The 16,894-nt window shown below is 42.9% G+C and overlaps 1 protein-coding gene across 1 annotated transcript in view; it reads right to left on the bottom strand.

The window, feature by feature from the left end:
- The window catches only part of LOC126474531 (gamma-aminobutyric acid receptor alpha-like), a 192,281-nt gene that overhangs the window by 1,087 nt on the left and 174,300 nt on the right, over positions 1 to 16,894 (bottom strand). The gene's annotated exons all lie outside the window — the stretch shown is intronic.

Genomic DNA, 16,894 nt, shown 5'->3' with positions numbered 1-16,894 from the left:
ATGTCAGCGTCAGAGAAGTTGCTGCTGTACAAGGTAACGTTGACCAAGTCACTGTATGGAGAGTGCTACGGGAGAACCAGTTGCTTCCGTACCATGTACAGCGTGTGCAGGCACTATCAGCAGCTGATTGGCCTCCACGGGTACACTTCTGCGAATGGTTCATCCAACAATGTGTCAATCCTCATTTCAGTGCAAATGTTCTCTTTACGGATGAGGCTTCATTCCAACGTGATCAAATTGTAAATTTTCACAATCAACATGTGTGGGCTGACGAGAATCCGCACGCAGTTGTGCAATCGCGTCATCGACATACATTTTCTGTGAACGTTTGGGCAGGCATTGTTGGTGATTTCTTGATTGCACCCCATATTCTTCCACCTACGCTCAATGGAGCAGGTTATCATGATTCCATACGGGACACTCTACCTGTGCTGCTAGAACATGTGCCTTTACAAGTACGACACAACATGTGGTTCATGCACGATGGAGCTCCTGCACATTTCAGTCGAAGTGTTCGTACGCTTCTCAACAACAGATTCGGTGACCGATGGATTGGTAGAGGCGGACCAATTCCATGGCCTCCACGCTCTCCTGACCTCAATCCTCTTGACTTTCATTTATGGGGGCATTTGAAAGCTCTTGTCTACGCAACCCCGGTACCAAATGTAGAGACTCTTCGTGCTCGTATTGTGGACGGCTGTGATACAATACGCCATTCTCCAGGTCTGCATCAGCGCATCAGGGATTCCATGCGACGGAGGGTGGATGCATGTATCCTCGCTAACGGAGAACATTTTGAACATTGCCTGTAACAAAGTGTTTGAAGTCACACTGGTACGTTCTGTTGCTGTGTGTTTCCATTCCATGATTAATGTGATTTGAAGAGAAGTAATAAAATGAGCTCTGACATGGAAAGTAAGCGTTTCCGGACACATGTCCACATAACATATTTTATTTCTTTGTGTGTGAGGAATGTTTCCTGAAAGTTTGGCCGTACCTTTCTGTAACACCCTGTACAGGGTGTAAATTTTAAGTTGACAAACCAGAATAACTCGAAAAATAAGCTTCACATGAAAAAATGTGTACAATCCAAAGTTGATTATTTTCGAGGGGGACATCTGCTGGTGCTAAAATTAGCGCGCCACCTCAGCCCCTTGGGGGTGGGGCGGGAGGCAACTTTAAAATTTCAAATGGCGACCCCCATTTTTATTGCAGAATGAGATTCTACATAAAAACTACGTACATTTTGTCTTAAACATTTGTTTTGATTCTTGGTAGTTGGCGCTGTAATTCAAGGAAATCCATGTTCTCATTTCTGCGTGGAAATGGTTACGGACAAATAACAACTGAGTTCACTCGTTATTAAGTAGGATGTTTGGTTAATTAGTTAGCTAGACAGATAATTCTTTTGATAATTAAAAGATGTGTGGCCTCATGACCACGAAACAAGCAAAACTTATCCAAATCTGCGGAAAAAATTAATGTAGTATTTGGGTCAACATTTGTAAAACTCTAAATCCTCTCTCTCAAACCCCACCCTATGGGGAGAGAGGGAGAGTTTTAGTTTTAGCGAATCAAAATTTATAAAGTAAATATTTTTTATTTATCCGTAACCATGTTCCACGCAAAAATGAGAGCATGGATTTTCTCGAATTACAGCGCCCACTACCAAGAATCAAAACAAATGTTTAATACGAAATGTACTTAGTTCTAGGCGCTTCAGTCTGGAACCGCGCGACTGCTACAGTCGCAGGTTCGAATCCTGCCTCAGGCATGGATGTGTATGATGTCCTTATGTTAGTTAGGTTTAAGTAGTTATAAGTTCTAGGGGACTGATGACCTCAGCTGTTGAGTCCCACAGTGCTCAGAGCCATTTGAACCATTTTTGCACTTAGTTTTTTATGTAGAATCTGATTCTGCAATAAAAATGGGGGTTCCCATATGAAATTTTAAAGTTGCCTCCCACCCCACCCGCAAGGTGCAGGGGTGATAGGCTAATTTTAGCACCAGCAGATTTCCCACTCGAAAATAATCAACATTAAATTCTATACATTTTTTCGTGTGAAGCTTAGTTTGAGTTATTCTGGTTTGTCAACTCAAAATTTACATCCTGTATATTACATTAACGTAAAATAACTTAAAAATTCTGAAATATCACGATGTAATATGTGCTGATATGAGGTATACACAGTGAGGCAGCTAAAACTGGTCACCACAAATATGGGATGCTTCACGATGAATAGTACAGAAGTGGCATTACTTCTAGAAACGTTGTAGTGATCCACAGAATATTGCAATCCAGAGTTTATTTTAGTATATATCAATCGTTATCCTTATGAACAGTATATAAACCAGAATGTATCTATGTATGATTGTGCAGCATCTCCTCATGAAACGCTGGATCGATTTCAGCCAAATTTGGTACACTTGCTGTTTACGCTAAGAGAATCAGCACTGTGTGGGTTAGAAAATCTTACCTCCCACAGGAGTAGAGATAGGGCCAGGTAAGTGTTTTCTACTCCTAACATGTAGGCTGTCCTGCATGATAAGCACCTTAAGTGGGTAGTATCCCCATGCCTTGGAGCATCTACACGTTCAGATCAGCACTGCTGAGCAGAGGGATGAGGAGATGGACAGTAATAGGGGCGCAGGATGAGGTGGACAGACAAGTAGGGGAGGAGGATATGGACATGCAGTGAGGTGGAAGGCGATCAAAAGAGGGGTTAGGAAGGGATGGACACAGAGAGGAGAGTATGAGACGCTCAGGGACAATGTGGAGAAGGAAATGGACAGGTAGAGAGGGGACGTGGTAAGTTGTGCAGATACACTATGTGATCAAAAGTATCCGGACACCTGGCTGAAAATGACTTACAAGTTCGTGGCTTCCTCCATCGGTAATGCTGGAATTCAGTAGGGTGTTGGCCCACCCTTAGCCCTGATGATAGCTTCCACTCTCGCAGGCATACGTTCAATCAGGTGCTGGAAGTTTTCTTGGGGAATAGCAGCCCATTCTTCACGGAGCGCTGCACTGAGGAGAGGCATCAATGTCGGTTGGTGAGGCCTGGCACGAAATCGGGTTCCAAAACATCCAAGAGGTGTTCTATAGGATTCAGGTCAGGAATCTGTGCAGGCCAGTCCATTACAAGGATATTATTGCCATGTAGCCACTCCACCACAGGCCATGCATTATGAACTGGTGCTCGATCGTGTTGAAGGATGCAATCGCCATCCATGAATTGCTCTTCAACAGTGGGAAGCAAGAAGGTGCCTAAAACATCAATGTAGTCCTGTGCTGTGATAGTGCCACGCAAAACATCAAGAGGTACAAGCCCCCTCCACGAAAAACACAACCACAGTGTAACACCAACGCCTCCGAATTTTACTGTTGGCACTATACACACTGGCAGATGACGTTTACCGGGCATTCGGCATACCCACATTCTGCCATCGGATCGCCACGTTGTGTACCATGATTCGTCACTCCACACAATGTTTTTTCACTGTTCAGTCGTCCAATGTTTACGCTCCCTACACCAAGCGAGGTGTCGTTTGGCATTTACCAGCGTGATGTGTTGCTTACGAGCAGCAGCTCGACCATGAAATCCAAGTTTTTTCACATCCCGCCTAACTGTCATAGTGCTTGCAGTGCATGGAATTTCTGTGTGATGGTCTGGATAGATGTCTGCCTTTTACACATTACGTCTGTCTTCAACTGTCGGTGGTCTCTGTCAGTCAACAAACAAGGTTGGCCTGTATGCTTTTGTGCTGTCATGTCCCTTGACGTTTTCACTTCACTATCACATTGGAAACAGTGGACCTATGGATGTTCAGGAGTGTAGGAATGTTGCATACTGATGCATGACACAAGTGACACCCAATCACCTGACCATGTTCGAAGTCTGTGAGTTACGCGGACTGCCCCATTCTGCTCTCTCACGATGTCTGATGACTACTGAGGTCGCTTATATGGACTACCTGGTAGTAGGTGGCAGTACAATGCAACTAATACGAAAAACGTATGTTTTGGGGGTATCCGGATACTTTTGACGACATAGTGTAACAACAGCATGGCCTGTAGTGGCTACACAGGCCTATCAGCACGACTGGGCATAGAGAGTTGGGGGAGGAAATGACAGTGAGGAGGGGGAAGGATGAAGTCGACCAAAAAAGGGGGAGGAGAAGTTGGACAGAGAATTCGTGGGGATAGACAGAAAAATAGAGGAAGATGAGGTGGACAGAAACATTAGGAAGAAGGTGGTGGTCAGAGAGAGAGAGAAGGGAGGAGGAGATCAACAGAGAGCAGGGATGAGGAGAAGGACAGATAGAGAGGGGACGAGGCGTGTTGTGTGGGTATTATTGGCATATCTTGCAGGGGTTACACCTGTAGATGGGCACGACTGAGTGTAGAGAGTGGAAGCAGGAGATGAACAGTGAGAGAGAGGGAGGATGAGATAGACAGATATAAGGGTAGCAGGAAATGGACAGAAGAGGGGCCAGGGGAAATGGACAGAGGGGGAGGGGGGGGGGTTGAGGAGGAGATAAAGAGACAGGAGAGTGGGAAGGGGGAGAGGGACAGTTGAAAGTGGGCGGATGAAGTGAAAAGAGAGATGATGGGGGGGATGGTGGAGAGGACGAAATAGAGAGGGTGGAGGTGGAGGACGAGATGTGTGCAATACAAGTGTCGAATGCGTACATGAACAATCCTGCGGAGAGAATAATTCAGTAGAAATTTTCAAGTAAAGTTTCCTAATGTCTGATATTTGAAAATTATGGTTAACATTAAAAATTTAGTAATATTTCAAACAAGATACTCACAACCTAACAATTTCAGAAACTTTCGAGTTAAATGGTAAAAAAATTATTGCAATGTTTCTCAGTATTTCCCGGAATATCCTGTTGATTTAATCGCTGCCTCGATTCTGCACGATATCGGGTATACCAGATGTCGGAGATCTTTTGGTTTAATGACTCTGAAAAATGAACTGACGAGGGTCTGTAGCAGCTCTCTCTTGTTTTTGAGATACCGTTGTGAAACCAAATTTTCAGTCCTGACTACAAGTTCTGGATCAGATTAAGGTCGTGACTGCTAGCAGGCAAAGTCAGCACGCTAATTCCATGGCCAGGAAACCACTGCTTATTAACTATAGTGCTGTGACATGGCGCACTGTGTAGCTGAAAGTTGCGCTGATCGTTCTTACCCTGAAACGAATCATGAATAGAGGGCATCATTTTCAATATTAAGCCTTCTTCTTGGTAATATTTCTCGTTAATGTTGACCTGCAACACTTTGCAGACACCCAATGTCACGTGTTGCCATGTAACCACACACTATGACGCTGATGGGATGCTTCATAGTGGCAGTGGTGCACTCGGGCAACAAGTCTTTGCCTGGACGACGACGAACGAACTTAATTCCATCGCTTCCAAAGATAATGGTCTTAGTCTCGTCACTCCAAATGTCTTTAGCTGCGTCTTCTTGCGTCCACTCCCTAGTCCGTTTCATACGTTTCTGCCTCTGCATTTTGTTCAATAACGCTTCTTTTCGTACTTGGAGCCCTCGCTATCAAACCATTTTCACAAAATTTTTATCTCACCTTTCCATCAGAAGCTTCAGCCCTTAAAGTCTTCAAGATGGCATATCCATCTTTTTCGATTCGGCGATGATCTTGCAGAGAAATACGACAAGTTCTATTACAGTTATCCATATCAGTCAATATTGGTTTTCTGCCGGTTCTTGGAGCATTTTTCGTTGACCCCGTTTCTTCATACAAATTGCAGGTTTTCCCCACAGCCGACCTCGCAGCGCCTCCACCCAGCATTTTTGCTATTCTTGCATACATGTAACCTTATTCACCGAATGATCAGTCAGGTTCAAGCTTGATTTTCATTAACTCTACCTTCGACTTCACTTCACTTTCCAGTTCTCTAGACAACACAACGTGCAGCTGTCCTAATGGGGTCTTGTCGTTTCTTTATGAGGGCAGTACTGCTAATAATCTAAAGGATCAGCTCCTCTTCTTTGTATTTATAGGCTTCGCCCTTCAGTCATTATCACAGGCAAAACTCTTCGGGGGTTAGGACCAGGGACCTTAGTGGCCAAACCAATTTCCGGGAAATTTTAGGTTTAGATGATGAGACACCTGACGACTAGAAGGTTCAAGAGCCCCGCCTGATGGAACAACATATCTATGCTTGAAACGATAGGAACCGCTTCCAGTGATGCTGGAAGCTCGTTTTCTAGAAAGTCTACATAACGGGACGCTGTAAGATGGTGCGGTAACACAACAGGCCCAGTCTAATTCATATCTATCACACTGCACCATACATTTATAAAGATGCATTCTTCAAAATGCGCCACAATAAAATGAGGTAGGTTTTTGTCGGGCCACGGATGTCAGTTACTTGTGTTATTGACATCGTCGAGAGTAGTGGCTTCACCAGCAAACTAATGACCTCACACAGGGCGTCACTGCTCAAAGCCGACAAGTGGAACCAGATCGTGTGCCTGACTCCAATATGCGAGTATCCAACGGCAAAATTGCAATCGTTTGCATTAAACACCCTCCAAAAGTTGCTGAACCCGATGAAAATGACAATCATAGAGGTCGTGCGTAAATGATGTCCTTCATATTCTTGTATGCTGAACAGCGATAGTTGTAGATTAAATTCTGTGTCTGCTTGTTGAAGCAGCAACTGAATAACATTATCTGCTTCATCTGCATTTCTTTTGATTTGTAGGTTCAGATTAAATACGACTGCTGGGCACTCGACTAGTCTCACATAGTTTAGTGGAAACAGGAGTAAATGATCCTGAATCTGACACTCTGCGGTGAGAAAATCGTCGCCTGTTTTTCCTACGAGAAACAGCACGTTTCCATTACAAAACCGGTACACAAATACTCAACATTTCTATGTACGTTATGCTTAAACGATGCAGTACTGACCAACAAATCACAACCACAGTTGAAAACTTGAATTGTGTGTTCTCAAGCGCAGCGTGAAAACGTAAAAGACGATAGATAAACCCATAGCAACTGGAGTATCAACACGAGAAATGAAAATTTATTCCTGTAACAGCAGCTGTATCTCGGTAACCAGGTGTATCTGTGTAACCAATATAAAATGGACACTTGTAGTTTAATAAGGAATATATTATGCGAATTAGTTTATACTACTACCTGTAACAAGTCCGCCCCCGGTAGCTGAGTGGTCAGCGCGACAGAATGTCAATCCTAAGGGCCTGGGTTCGATTCCCGGCTGGGTCGGAGATTTTCTACGCTCAGGGACTGGGTGTTGTGTCGTCCTCATCATCATCATTTCATCTACATCGACGCGCAAGTCACCGAAGTGACGTCAAATCGAAAGACTTGGCCGGCCGCTGGTGGCCGAGCGGTTCTGGCGCTACAGTCTGGAACCGCGCGACCGCTACGGTCGTAGGTTCGAATCCTGCCTCGGGCATGGATGTGTGTGTTGTCCTTAGGTTAGTTAGGTTTAAGTAGTTCTACGTTCTAGGGGACTTATGACCTCAGCAGTTGAGCCCCATAGTGCTCAGAGCCATTTGAACCATTTGAAAGACTTGCACCCGGAGAACGGTCTACCCGACCGGAGGCCTTAGTCACACGACATTTATTTACCTCCAACAATATTTACTATTCATCCTGAAACACTGTTTGTATCAGGAAGGCTTGAATATATCCCAGTGGTTTCGTTAAATAATAGCAGCGAATGTGCCGAATATTCCGTCGTACACACCGGCGCGTATCGAAGGGAAGCTGGGGAGGGAAAAGGGAGGTGGAAATGGGAATATAACATCCCGCATGCAACGTTTTATTAGAAGCGTTTACTATAAATTTCAAAAATTTCGGCTGATTTTCGGAGAATATGATTGTGGTATAATCCAAAGATCGCGGTGCCGTAACAAAGTCGGCACCTCGCGTCGACACCAGAAGAGCTAACGATGTCTCGCGGCATTCCGCAAAGCCCGTATGGGAGGCGCTGGCCAAGTCACTCCCTCTCTCGCAGCGCCTCAGCGCCACCGCACGGAGGCCAATACACAGCCGATTAGAGGAAGGCTCGGCCCAGTTCGTGACCTCCGGTCGAGCACACAACATCATCTAGTTAGCACACATGGGTTACTCATATCTTATATTGAACTGCCATTCTGAACTTTGTACTTCAAGCTTAGAGTTTAGTAAATGTGTCCTTCAAGTGATGCTTGGTCCTTTAGCAATGGATAGCATAAAGTTAAGAGAACCTTTTAATCATTCTTGTAATAAAGTGAACTTCTGTTTCATATCTCTTAGTCCCACTCCACCATCTCCCAGCGCAGTCAAAGAGCCCACAGTTGCAGTATACTGCACGATTGTTGTTTCGTCAGGTCATAACAGTGACAGCATGAAAACTAGGATTCTCGAAAAGGGGAAGAACTTCTAAAAAGTAACAAGTTCCGTCTAACACGAAGTGCTTTTCAGTTCCATTCCTAAAGGTGACTCTCGTGGACTGGTGACTGGCTGCACAAACACTCCAATCCTAGCACCAGAAGATGATGAGAGTGACACTCACCGAAACATCACCCGGATGGGAGTATGAGAAGATTTCACCAATAATAAAAGTTTCTAAAAAAGAAAAATAAGGAATGAGTCACGAACGTCAACAGGAAGACAGCCTTTACTTCTGACAAGCGAGTGCTGATCATTCCCGAAAAATTTCAGTGATCCATTTCTCAACAGGTATTTATTTCCGGATGTAAGTTTATAGTTTTAACCAATAATATCTCCTTTGAGAGTATGGGACACTGTGTTAAAAGCAACTGGTATATGTATTGTGAAGCAGATGTCAGAATATCAAAAGCTTTGAAGAGAACTGCAGAACGTTTCAAGGTTAACACGAAACACAAATTTTAAAACATAATAATGTAATCTGAAAATGTTTCCTCTTTAACTCGAATCCCAGATCCGCCTCTTCCCCCACGTAAAAAAATTAAGATTCAGTAACTCATTGGTGAATGAAAACGTTTAGAATTTACTAATTCCTTCTTTTCAAAATAGCTCATAGCAGTAATTATAAGAATAGCAGATGGTATGAAATTGTGTCGAGTTTTACAAATCCGGTATGACGTCAACTGTTTGAGACAGATGAAAATTGGTGTCGGACCGGGACACGATCCCGGATTTTCCGCTTATCGCGAGTGGTCGCCTTAACCACATCGGCTATCCGAGCACGCCTCCAGGTCCGACGCAAACTTCCGTATGTCACGTGGTCCACAACTTTTATGCTCGCAGATTTCGTGATTGCGGCACAAGGAGAGACTAATATTATATGAACATTTTAGCCCGTTGAGGGTTTCAATTTCTGTGTTTATACAGTGTCTGTACTTTCCATCAATGATGTATCCATTCCTTGCTGGGCTAAAATGACGATAAAATATCTGTATCTCCCTGTGTGGGAATCACGAAATGTGCCAGAGTAAGGGTTGTGGATTCTGGGACAGACAAAAGTTTAGATCGGGCCTGGAGGTGTGCTCGGATAGCCGACGCTTCTTTATTTTTTTTTAAAAAAAAAAAGCTCGGACGTCTGCCGCTGGTAATCGCGGATGTAGTATCTAATGTTGGTTCTGCCGGAAGGGCAGACTTTACGTTGTATTTACACTCTCTTTACCCATAGAAGGGCACAGTTGCACGAATAAAGAAACATTGATTGTTTAACCTGCCTCCCTGTTCCAAAAAAATAAAATAAAATAAAATAAAAAGAATTCGGTGGGGGCGGTTGAGGGACAGGATGGGGCACACATAGTGGCCAGGCCTCCGATTGCGGGCCCTGTCCACCCTGTCTCCACCAACCTAAAGCTAACCGCTCTACTTTCTTAAGGCAAAAAGATGTTGGAAAAAAAAACAGGCAGTTAGGGCAAGTAAGCGGGAAACACGAGATCGAGTCCCGGTTCAGTACAAATTTTTGTCTGTCACGAACAACTGATGTCAGGCTGAATTTGCAAAATGCGAATCCATTTCGTAAAGTTTACCACAGCTATAATCGTCAGAACAGCGTCTGTTCCTTCAGACATGCATGCATTGTAATATGAAGATACAGACACTTTATAAACAAAGATATTGTAACCATCAACGGTGTACAGCTGATGTGTCATAATTATGTCTCCGACGTGGGTTTACCAGTTCCTGTTATTATCTGATTGTAGTTCCCATTAACGAACACTATATGCCTCCTATATTTGTTTCTATAGTTCACAGGAGGACTAATATTGTCTTTAATTGCAATATCTGTATCACAGACAAGAAGGAAAAAATCATTCTGTGACAGTGCAAGTTTGACATCATAATGTATAACAAACAATAAAGCATTCTATAAAGAACTTTGTGGTGCACCATGCTTGACTCCTTCAGTTTCAGAGTCCCTGTTTTTCTGTGGTTAACATAAAGTTGGCATATATTAAGACAGAAACAAATATCATATTGTGTCGGCCAATCCGTCATAGTTTAACTTTCGCATCAGAATATCACGCGTGCACTCCACAAGAGTAAATTTACAACTACTGCTCAACATATTCTGCACGATGAAGATAATTTGTTCTTAAATGGTATCAACAACGTGAGTTTTAGCGCCCTGATTAGAAATTTCTGAGAAGAATTTTGTTAAAAACAGCAAAATTCAAACATCTATAAAACGCAATCATCAGAATCTCGTATATCTTCCGTTCTCTCCAAAACGCTTAATTACCTCAATGTCCACTGAAGAGCCGAAGAAATTGGTACGCCTGCCTTATATCGTCTAGGGCCCCCGCGAGCACGCAGAAGTGCCGCAATATGACGTGGCGTGGACTCGACTAATGTCTGAAGTAGTGCTAGAGGGGATTGACACCATGAACCCTGCAGGGTTGTCCATACATCCGTAAGAGTACGAGGGCATGGAGACCTCTTTTGAACAGCACGTTGCAAGGAATCCTAGATATGGTCAATAATGTTCAAGTCTGGGGAGTTTGGTGGCCAGCGGAAGTGTCTAAACTCATAAGAGTGTTTCTGGAGCCACTCTGTAGCAATTCTGGAGTTGCGAGGTGTCGCATTGTCCTGCTGGAATTGTCCATGTCCGTCGAAATGCACAATGGACATGAATGGATGCAAGTGGTCAGACAGGATACTTACGCACTGTCAGAGTCGTTTCTGGACGTATCAGGTGTACCATATCACTCCAGTTGCAAACGCCCCACACCATTACAGAGCCTCCACCAGCTTGAACTGTTCGCTGCTGACATGCAGGATCCATGGATGGTTGTCTCCATACCCGCACACGTCATCCGCTCGATACAATCTGAAACGAGACTCGTCCGACCAGGCAACACATTTCCAGTCATCAACAGTCCAATGTCGGTGTTAACGGGCGCAGGCGAGGCATAAAGCTTTGTGTCGTGCAGTCATCAAGGGTTCACGAGTGGGCCTTCGGCTCCGAAAGCCCGTTTCGATTATGTTTCGATGGATGGTTCGCACGCTGACACTTGTTGATGGCCCGGCATTGCAATCTGCAGCAATTTGCCGAAGGGTTGCACTTCTGTCACGTTGATTGATTCTCTTCTTTCGTCGTTGGTCCCGTTCTTGCAGCGATGTCGGAGATCTGGTGTTTTACCAGATTCCTGATACTCACGGTACACTCGTGAAATGGTCGTACCGGAAAATCTTCACTTCATCGCTACATCGGAGACGCTGTATCCCATCGCTCGTGAGTCGAATATAATACCACATTCAAACTTACTTAAATCTTGATAACCTGCACAGTGTAGCAGCAGCAACCGATCTAATAACTGTGCCAGACAATTGTTGTCTTATATAGGCGTTGCCGACCTCAGCGCCGTATTATGCCTGTTTACATATCACTGTATTTGAATACGTATGCCTATACCTGTTTCTTTGGCGCTTCTGTGCATAATCACTCTAACTTTCTGGAAGTCATCTTTCGTTCTTCTTCTTGGTTCTTTTGAAATCACTGGATTGTATTTCTCACAGTAATTTATATATTTATTTTGAATTATCATTGCTAGACTCACTGTTCTTCATTCTGTATGTAACTGATATATGTTACGCTTTCAGTATTAGGCGGCTACTTAATACTGTATGCAGGCTACACTCACTCGTAGAGAGCTGAAGAGGCTAGTACATAATTCACCGATAGCAATTTGTTTGTAAATGCGATGTCAATAATAAGATTCGCAGGTTGTACCGCTGTCGGCAGTGAAGGTGAGAAAGAATGACAAGACCTACTGAACTGAAGGAACACCTACTGAACACAGAATATGAACTGGGAGCGAACAACAGAAAGAAGAAAGTATTGAAGAGGAGAGAGAGACTAGTTCGATAACAACATTAGAAACCACGCGGTACACAAAGTGAACGAATTCTGCTACCTTAAAATCGAAATAACGAATGATGGACGAAGCAAAGAGGACATAAGAAGCAGACTACCACAAGCAAACGGTGAGTTCCTTGTCAAATGAAGTCTGCTAGTATAAAAAAAGACTTTAATTTGAGAAAGGAATTTATGAGAATGAATGCCCGATGCACTGCGCTGTATGGAAGTATTTCATGGATTGCAGGAAAATAGGAAAAGCAGTCGAAGCGTTTGCTGTGTGATGTTCAGAAAGAAGAAGAAAAGTAAGAGGGCTAACAAGATAACAAATGATGAGACTCTCTATAGAATTATCAGTGAAAAAAGGGATATGTGGAAAACTGACGGGATGATAGGACATGGGGTAAGACCTCACAAAAAAAAATTGCCATGTTAGAAGGGAGCCGTAAAGTGAATCAACTATACGATAAGACAGAGGCCTTGATATATACAACAAATAACTAAGGATGTAGCGGCCCACATCAAACCATTCACAAGAATGACGAAAAAAGCAGCTCTTAAAATGCCACACACAATCAGTACATGCAAAGAGATCACTACAGCCAAATAATATCTGTCTTATATATGCAGATTCAGTGAAACAGAGGTAGCGAATTAAAAATTCCTTGGCATTACGGTCGATAGGCGTATGACATGGAAGAATCACATCAATAAAATTTGCTACAACGCAGAGACAAACATATTCCTAAGACAGAAATGGACTGGGATAATTGCTGCATACTCTGTAAACTAAAAGTGCTAATTACGTATTCTGCCCACATCTATCTAGTGCACCATAATATGGGGAAATGAATCCCATATACACACAGATATATTGGTGAAACAACAGAAGAAACTTTCCCGACGCACTATACGTTATCCTCGAAGACATTTAGCACAAATAAATTCAGACAACAAAATGTTTCGAGTGTCTGCTCATTATGCGTCTATGAAACGATTGTGTGCTTCAAAAGTAACGCCACAAGTTGATTAGTTACTTAGCCCCATGTTTCAAGTATTATTTACACTATAGATAGTCTTTTCAACACCTTTTACACATTACAGTAATAGAAATGTTTCTACGGAATAGGAGGATTTGTCACGGATAACTTTTTTAGATTGTTTCCCAATTTTGTTTTACTATCTCTAAGACATTTTTTATCACCGATTTAAGTTATCAAAAAGTTTAGTTGGAGCATTCTGCACACATTTTTGTGCTAAAGACAACATTAACATGGAGAAGTGAATGCTATTTTTCTCTCCGCTATCCTATTTATGAGCATCATTGTTCCTTTAGAACTGCAGTGGACAATTTACGACAAACTTCATGATGGAATAAATGTAGTGTAAAGCATTATTGAGAATGCCCAACTCCTTAAACAGATGCCTACAAGATGATCGTGGTTGTGCATCACATGTCACTCTTGCAGCACGTTTTTGAGCGATGAACACTTTCTTTCTTAGAGGTGAGTTACCCCAGGACATTATTCCATATGACATTATTGAATGAAAATATACAAAATATGTCAACCTACTGATTTGTTTCTCTCCAAGATTTGTAATTATTCTGAATTCTAATATGGCTGAAGTAAGCTGTTGTAGAAGCTTCAAAATATCATCACAGTTTAAATTATACTCAAAATGGACAGCAAAGAATTTTGAAGTTTCCACCCTATTCATTATTTTCTCACCATGTGTTACATTTTTTGCTTGTGCAGTACCCATAGATGTGGAGAACTGAATATGTGGCTTTTTAAAATTGACGCTAAGACCATTCGCAGGAAGCCACTCAGGGTACAGTTAAGAACATTGTTAAGCAGAAACTTACATGCCTAAAATATACGCAATAAGACTGATAATCATCCTGAAATTAAATGGCTTAAACTAAATCGAAATAATGCTATCATTTCTAGTTTATGATCACCATCCCAGTCTTAACTTGGAAGAACTTTGACATACGGTAAAGACATAGAAAACAAAGCTGCTATATTTCTGTCATTAGACAGGAAAGTCGATATCCTGCAATGTCTGCTATGAATGACTGCCGGCCGTCACATGGGCCTGGCTGCTGCAGTAAAACCGAAGATAAAACGCGGCCAACGTGCCGCCGCACAACACTTCGAATCGTGCCGTGCTAACGTCTCTACACTGCTTACACTATACTTTTGTCACCTCACTGTTTACTGGATTTCAATTGGACTGCGTTTTGAATTTGTATTTCACGGATTATTGACGGATTTGCTTGACCGTGGACTTTCTGAATCATTCTCTTGGTGCGTTCTACAGTATGCGATAACACAGTGTAGACTGAAACTGTGAACTGTGAGTACCATGCGTCCACGTCTTTTTGTATAATAAAGAGTGTATTGCGCTGTAGCAGGTGTAGTATTGATGATAAGGACTTTAATTTAGCAAGCATTTGATGATAACAAACTTAAGTTCAGTGCTCACGAAACTGTGGCAGCAAGAGATGCAACTTCAAATGCAGTAGCAGCCACAACAAGAAGAACAACGGATGCAACAGGTGCAGCACCAGGCACGACAAGAAGAACTACAAAAGCAAATTCTGGAATATCAACAACAAAAACAGGAAGTGCTTATACTACAGCTGTTCATCAAGCGGGCACAGCATACATCTCCACCACTCACGCCATTTCCTCCAGAAGACAAAGACTGGAATTCACACTACAGACGTCTGGTGCTCCACTTACAGGCCAGTAGCATAACATGCGTTACTAAACAGTGTGCTTTCGTGCTATTTATTAACTGCCAAATACTGTCTCTTCTACGAAAATTACTCCTTTCGATAAATCTGAGTGTTCAGGTTTCTCTGAAACCAACTGTTTACTGTCCAAGCAAAATGAGCAGCAAACAAATGTTCTAGGAGCTAGGCTACCAATTTTTCGCTGTTGTAACATATGGTATCACTCATATGCTGCATGGCCAATTGATCTCGAAGAGGTAACATGTAAGTGTAGACTTTTGTTTGAAAACCATAACTCTAAACAATCCTATTCTGAGTCGTTATTGTGTGATGTAAACACTGGGTGGTTATAATTGAAGTGCAGCTATTCAGAGAGGTCCAGTGTGGGCTATAATTATCGTATGGCAGAGAAACTTGGTAGATATGCTAATGTGTTAATACGAACGAATTAAGCTGGAAAAAAACTGGTTACAATTTTGGCCACCAGTTACAAATCTGGTGCATTAATTTCATGAAAGACATATAGAAAAGTTACGATATGTGCTGGATTAGAAGCAGGACATGGGCAGAAAAGGTCAAAGAAGTGAGAAAGACACAATGTTGATATTATTATTAACCGCTGCTTACAAAATTCGTTCAATATGATCACCGGAGACGTCGACGAGATGCTACGTACCTAAAACGAAGTGATCAAGAGTTGCTTGTAGCAGTTCCGGTGGAATCTGAGCAACATGTCCCTGTACACTGGCCTGCATATCAGGTAGAGACTGAACATGTAAATGCGTTCTTTTAGATTCCCCAGAGCCAAAAATCACGTGGATTCAGATCGGGTGATCCTGCAAGCATGCATCTCGAAAACGTCTGGAGATACCATGTTCGTGGAAGGTTGCATTAAGCAGATCTTACATTGGACGAGCGACATGAGGTGCTGCTCCATCTTGTATGAAACAGTGGTTACCACACAGTTACGCTCCTCCAAAGCAGGAATCACATGCTGTGCAAGGCGGTCTCCATAACGTGCAGAGGTCTCAGTACGCCTGACAGGCCCACTGGGTGTATTCTCTTTAAAGAAGAACGGACCGAGCATAAAGGTACTTGTGAATCCACACCACACAGTCAGATACGACGAGTGCAATGGCTCTCTGTGCGCAATACGCGGTTTAACAGTAACCCAAATTCTGCAGTTCTGTGTATTCACTGCACCCTTTAGTGTAAAATTCGCCTCGTGACTCCATAAAATATTGACCGGCCACATTTCATCAATTTCGATCTGTGTTATAAACTGAAGAGAAAATGCAGAACTTTGCAGCAACGCGTGAAGTTACAGTTGCTGCACTCCGTGGATCTTGTAAGGGTACGAGTGTAAAACAGACTGAGAAACGTTCCTTACTGTTGATTATGGGACGGACAATCGTTGTGGCAGCGCACGAGTACCAGCAGTATCTGGGAGACATGCACCCGGTCAGCTGCAGCAACAGCAACCTCGTTGATAACTTCCAGTTGGATAGGACGCCTTCCTCTTTCCAGCATAAATCGGTTCTGCATAGATGCATTAGCACATCTACCAAGTTACGCTGTCGTATTACAATTACAGCCCACTTCTGTAAATAGCTGCACTTTAGTTATCCATAATTGCGAGGGTACAGCTGAAGACGTTATCCTCCAGCAAGTTAAGAAATACGTTCAGCAAGATTGGCTGGAACACCTTCCACACCGCTCCCTTCCAGAACTGTGGATGTATTGTTCTCCAAAAAACAGGATCCAGATGGTACTCGGAGTCCTGATGCTGACAGACGACGATCG

The sequence above is a fragment of the Schistocerca serialis genome, chromosome 4 (assembly GCF_023864345.2).
Source record: "Schistocerca serialis cubense isolate TAMUIC-IGC-003099 chromosome 4, iqSchSeri2.2, whole genome shotgun sequence".
Lineage (NCBI taxonomy): Eukaryota > Metazoa > Arthropoda > Insecta > Orthoptera > Acrididae > Schistocerca > Schistocerca serialis.
This window is presented reverse-complemented; position numbering and strand designations above follow the sequence as displayed.